Source organism: Seriola lalandi, unplaced genomic scaffold (genome assembly GCF_002814215.2).
Source record: "Seriola lalandi dorsalis isolate HSWRI2012SDOR001 ecotype SW California unplaced genomic scaffold, Sedor1 jcf7180002054872, whole genome shotgun sequence".
NCBI classification, from domain to species: Eukaryota; Metazoa; Chordata; class Actinopteri; order Carangiformes; family Carangidae; genus Seriola; species Seriola lalandi.
Genome location: NW_019525425.1, coordinates 751,869 through 758,525, shown reverse-complemented (window position 1 = coordinate 758,525; position 6,657 = coordinate 751,869).

Sequence of the window (6,657 nt, the reverse complement as noted above, 5' to 3'; positions counted from 1 at the left end):
CAGTGTTTGAACCTTATGACTGTGCAAATCTAAATTTAACTGTAATAGCTTCTCAGACAATTCACGACGCCTCTAGGTAAGTGAAGGTAAGGGGAGACCATGAGTGTGATCTGTGAAGGGGTTGTAATGTGTTTTTATTCCAGCCAAAAGTATGAATGAGTGCTTCAACTAGTGAGTATTTTCATTATTGATAAATCGGCTGCTTATTTTCTCTATTATTAGTTTTTACTATGAAATATTAGAAAGCAGTGAGACATTAAAATATCAACAAGTCCTCTATGGTTAAAAAAAAAATGTTGGCTGTAGGTAGGAAACAGGGAACAAGCAGTGATCTGTTTGTCAGCCCATCCGTCCACCCCAACCTCCTCTGTCTATGGACTTTGTGGCTCTATAACAATGTCATTCTACTTCCTATTTTGCTAAGGCTTTGTCATTACAATGTAAGCAAATGTCATTTTTGGCACTTGCGAGAATGACTGATGTTCTTATTTTTCCTGGAAGAACAGCTTCAAAGATATCCAAGGTGACATGTTTCTTACTTTGTCCGACCAACAGTCCAAAACCCAAAGATATTCAGATTTGCAAACATACAAGACAGAGAAATTGAGGAAATCTCAAAAGTGAGAAACTGGAACTGGGAATGTTTCAAACTTTTGCTTGGCACATGACTCAAATAAGGAAGTATAAATCAAAATAGTTGCCAATTAAATGTTCTGTTAATCACCTAATCATTGTAGCTTTAAGTATAAACATACATAACTTCACATGTGCTTTCTGGAGTTTACATTTCTGTGATCCATCCAGAAGCCCAGGTTGAGTGAGCAGCCAGTGGGCCACACAGCTTAATGGATGGCCTTTTCATTAATTTAGCCCCCCTCACGCACTGTTAACATTCCTGACTGTTCGCTAACCTGCCTTCCGTACCTCTCCACGAGTCTTGACACGGAGTAAAAACACCCATGATCCGAGGTTAATTACATGTCCATCTCTTAACCAAAACACTGCATTGTATCCACTTTGGTTTGTGTAAAAAGCTGGCAGGGAAAAGCAGGAGTGTCTGTGCCAGGGTTGGTGGGATGGGCATCGGCTCAGGGGACGGAGTGTGAGGGTGTAGAGAGCAGCCAAGGTTGACCTACGGGGCGGGGCAGGAGAATTGGCCCGGGATCTGAGGCAGTGGTGTGAGGACGCTGGGGAGCCGCTCTATCTGTGGGCATCGAGCCAGCTGTGATCTACTGTATTTCCCTGTCAGACAGGCCAGTAATGCACTGATGCCAAGAGGAGAGGAGAGGAGCGGAGAGAACTTTTTTTTTTTTTTTAGAATAACCAGAACTATTTGAAAATGAATATTTATTCGATATATTCGATTTATGATGGATTATATACATGTAAAATTTAGGTTGGCCTAGAATAAATGGTTGGAAATGAATTTTTTATCAGAATTCTGAAGTTGTCTAATATGATCACTCAGTGCAGAACAGTAACACAACTAAACAGTGACATCTGTGAGTTTTTGGGTGAAACTGACAGACACTATGGACTTAAACAGAATTGGCAAAAATGAAAAAACAAGTTTTAGTCAAACTCGTAACTTTTAATCAGCCTTTAGCTCAAATCAAACCACATCATTAATCTCGCTTACTTCATACGGGTCAATGATCAACTCCCAGAGTGTGAATCTTTTACAAAAGCTTCATAACCAATAAACAACAGAAGCCAGTACTCAGTGAACTTTTTCCCCATGAAGTAGAACAGGACATGTTCACATGTTGACTGGATTACCATAAAAAGCAAGCTTAACTGTTTGTTTTGCTTAAAAGGACCAGGACTATTGGGACTATTGATTGGCAGTGAGATGGACCAATCAGTTCTTAAATGGTGGACAGGTTGCTGGCGTTACACTGGGACTGATAGGGAAGCCCGTTCTTTGTTTGGTTTCAAACAACGATGATGTGTTTGTGACCGGTCATAGATCTGTCATAAAGTATGCGATGAGCAGCTGGACACCTGTCTACTCTGTACATATAACACTTATCACATGTTCATGTCACGACTCCAAGGGTACAGCGTGTCATATATTGTTTAGGGCATGTTGTCCAGAAGCCCTCTGAGACAAATTTGTAATGTTGACCTATATAGCTTTAATAAAAGAGTGCAGTGTTTTGGTTATTTTGAAATTGACAGCTGCAGGGATAGTTTTTAAGTTTTAGATAACACGAGGCCTTCACTTATAATTCTGTGTAATTGAAGTTATTTCAATAGAGCGTTTTGTCAATAATAAACTCTGCAAAATGGTGGGTGTAAGAGGCTATTTAATTCAACTTACCCCCTTGCTTTTTTGTTTATTGGACTGTAGATACATTTAGGTCATTTTACAGAGACCCCAGAGTCCCAAAGAAATTATTTTTTCCCAATCTTGTGTACACAGAATAGGACTTGAGCACAACAGTATCTTGTACGCTCATTGTGCTATCTACCAATTTCTAGTTTGCATACGATATTTGATATACGAAGTTAATATTTTAAGTGTACATGTTTTGGGACTTCTGGCCTCCGTTAAATTGGTTTTAGTGATTTTTTTGTTTGTTGTTATGGCGCTGCTCAATCCAAAGCTTTTCCTAAGAAAAATAACTTCTTCTTTAAACTTTATAGGCTTGATTTAAGCTGGACATCCTTTAGAGCGAGCAGAGTGAGTCAACACTGCATATTATGTCCGAGCCTCCCTCAGCTGGGACATAGCACTATCTCCTACACTTTGTCTCCATCACCCAAAGGAATAGCTCATAAATGCTCTTGAACTTACTGCAGCTCACATTATCTCTTCCCCTCAACCACCAACTCTCTTCTATTTTTTTTCTCCACTCTTCTCTCCCTTTCCAATTTCCCCTCTCGGCTCTCTTCCCCTTCTCTTCTCCCGTCATTTTACCCATTTCTCTACTTCTCTCCCCTTTCTCCTCAGCCTCTGCTGTCCCCAGGGGGTATGAGACAGGCTAGGAGACTTGCTGTATGTGCCGCTGTCATGGCCTGAGCTCCCTAGTTGGGGATCCTTTGATGGTGGTGTTGGGGATTATTCATCCTGTTCGTTGGGCCGTATACCACTGTCACACAGCACCAGCAGCAGCATCACATGCAGACATGCACATACAGGCACACTCTTGAAAAATAACTACAGCAATATTTCCTACTCAAGAATTTTGACTTTTTCCATTGCCACACTTTGATGTTGGAACAGCTGTTGTTATAAGATAAGATAAGATGAACTTTATTAATCCCACGGGGGGGAAATTTGCATCGTTACAGCAACAGCAGGATATAGACGACAGTAGGTGTCATCATTGTTAAAAAGTATTTACATCATCATTGTATTTATATGAGGTGTAATATAGCACATTGTGTATGTGCAATGTTGCACATGTGTAAAGGAATGGTGAGAAAAACTAGTTGCATGTGTTACAAAGCAACGGTGTAAAGTTTTAATATGATTATTCTTCAGACGTCTTAAATAATGCCTGCAAATGGAGTTTCGTTTTCAGCGTTGGTTTTATTTTCTTTCTTTTTCAGCTGCACAGCAAATGTCTCATCAAGCATTTATTGTTAAATGATAAGTAAAAATGAGCTACAGCTAAAGGATAGTGAGAATCTTTTTGAAGTTATTTTTTGTGACCACAGCAGTGACCTGCAGCTGTGAACCACACATACTGTACCACATCAAACATGTTTGATATCATCACTCACTGACTATTGTGAATTATTGTGATATATGTTCAAGTGAAAAGAATAGTTGGCGAGAACTATGGCAAGAATAGTTAATGGGAAACTGTTAAAATACCATTTACAGTACTCCATCATCATTTACACATTAAGCTATGGTAAAATAATGCATAAATAAATCCAAATTCTTAAAGTGTTGTCTAAGTAGGCTATTGTATGAAAGACTACATTGTCCGTAATGCAACAGACCAGGAAGCAGTGACACCAACTCTGTTGTTGTTTGACATGCATGGACTTGTGGCTATAAGAAGCAGAACTATTGTTCTAGTAAGGCTTCAGAAATGGTTTCAGTATTTTTGAACTACATTGAGATGAGAAGAGTTTATATCAAGGAGGAGTCAGAACTGAACTATTTATTATTCTGTGTGTGATCCTCACATAATTATCGAGGTCTCGTTTCTGATTGAAAGAGCTGAAATCCTGATGCAAAGGCTTTGAATGTGTCTGCATTGAGTCTGCTATCAAGAACCGCTACTAAATTGGAACTGGTTCCAAACATATTTATTACACCAGAGATCCCTACTTATTGATCCCTGAAAGCAAAGTTTGTATCTAATGCGCTTTTGTCTACATCAGTGGTTATCAATGTGTTAACACGTGTAAGAAGCATGTGCTCAAAAGAGTAGCTAGGCTTTGCTAAAGACAGTAACGATACAGAAAAATGTAATCACTGGGCAAAAATAATTGCTTGCAATGAAGTCGGTCTACATGACAAAGCATATCCCGCCCAGCATTAGAGCTAAACAGATGACTTGACGTGCAACTATTCTTTAAGTCATTCAACATTCCCCAGCTCTATCTTCTCAACTGTGATGCTCTTATGTGAAAGCAAACTGAATTTCTCTTGGTTTTGGACTGTTGGTTGGACAGAACAAGCACTTTCACGTTGAGCTCTAAAATTGTGATCGGAATGTTTCACTTCTTTTGGACCAAATGATTAACAGAGAAAACTGTCAGATTAATCAATAATGAAAAACATTGTTAGTCGCAGACTCTCATAGTCACAATGCTTCAGAATGTTAGGCAGATGTTCAGAAAATATTCATGTCTTTTTTTATTTTACTCTATAACCAAAACAGTCACCAAAGTATCTGAGTGTTCTGGTTTTCTTGCTCAACCGAAACCCCAGGAATCACAAATGACCACAATCAAGACGCGGATGTGGATTCAGATCAAATTTAAATGATGCCTGCTCCTGCTGTTCTTATACTAAATGTCTAGAAGATGAACCAGTTTCTATTTACTTAGACAGATGCTAGAGTTGGTCAAGGATGTGTCTGCTTTGTGTGAATGTGTGAGTGAGTGTGACTGTGTGTGTGTGTGTGTGTGTGTGTGTGTGTGTGTGTGTGTGTGTGTGTGTGTGTGTGTGTGTGTGTGTGTGTGTGTGTGTGTGTGTGTGCTGGCTGCAGGGTGTGGCTGCTGGCAAATGGAGCATCAGTTCTCACCCAAACTCCTGTGTGCCAATCTTGAGGGCTGTCATTTTCTCTCTCTTTTTTTTTTTTTTTTGTTCTTTTCTTTCAGGGTCCCTTGAGGAATTTGGGAGCATCTCCTTAATGATCCTGAATGGTGCAGCAGTGGCAGTATGTGGGCTGCTGGTGTGTAGGCGAAGGGAGATGGAGCAGCAGAGCTCCACAGCACCTCATTAGGCCCAGGACTCCCGAGCTGGAGCCACATTAAAGAGCAGCCATGCCTTTCAACATGTGCCGGCTGGTCTCCCTTCCGCTTTCCCCACTGCTGGAGCAGTCGCTCACATTTCAGATGCATCCACACATACACAAAATGTAAGGGGGGGGGGTGTATAGTGTAGTTTGGAGAAGATGAGAAAAAGGGAGATAGCATGAGAAAAAGGGGGGTTAATTTAATCCTGGCTGTTGTGTTGTTTGGTAGGATGTTTGCTATTGTAATGCGAGTTATTTGGCAACATCAGGACACCAGGAAAACAATCATGGCAGTGATGGATCTTCCCTATAGGCTGACTTTCGGAGCAGACGCTCCCTCGCATGTGCCAACTAGGCAGGGATCACAATAATCCACTAAAGCCCTCCACCTCTTCACACACTTAACAGAAGTGGAGGGAGCTCCTCCTCCCTCTGTGAAGTTTTGCTTCGGATGCTTCGCGAGGTCAGCCGCGTTGTTATCGTTGTCATATTGATGAAACACTCAGCAGCTTGCAATCGGTTCACAGCCCGCCCATATTTCAGTTGACGACTCGGCTCGCCTCTAAGAGCAGAGAGATTAAGTTGCTCCCTCCGTAAGTGCATGGAAAGAGTAAAAAGGGTGTTTGCTGAGGATCGGTATTGAAATTGCTGTGGGAATGTTTTCATGCACGTTTGTTATCTGTTTTTATGATTTAGACGAGTTTTGCTGTAAACAAGCAACCATGAGAGAGCTGTTTGGATGATATGATAAAACGCTCTTTTAAGTGTTAAAATCAATAGCCCATATAATCATAAACATGAGGGCATTAGAGAGTGATGTTCTTCTTTGGTCGAAAGGACATACAGTATGTCATATTAATGCAGTTTAATTCAATTAGCTCTTTGCTGGGCGTGCCATGGAAGCCCAGAGGGATATTTTGTTGATGGTATGCAGTGCGCAAAAAGTGAGTCAAGAGAGGATTGCCAGTTATTATGAAGATATGATAAGAATATTTGGTGTCATAACAAGTAACAAACTGAAAAGTTTTAAGTACGAGCAAAACAAGCCCACGATCTCTTTTGCACAAAGTTGGCTACGGTGACGAGTGAGGAACCCTAAGGTTTCATAAAGGGCTGAAAAAGGGTTTTTAGATGGAAGTAATAATTAAAATCAGTCTCTCAGTCTGCCTGACTGTTTCTCTGACTGTCAAACAAAGAACTCAGTTTAAAGATGAAACTCTCTTAAAGAAAA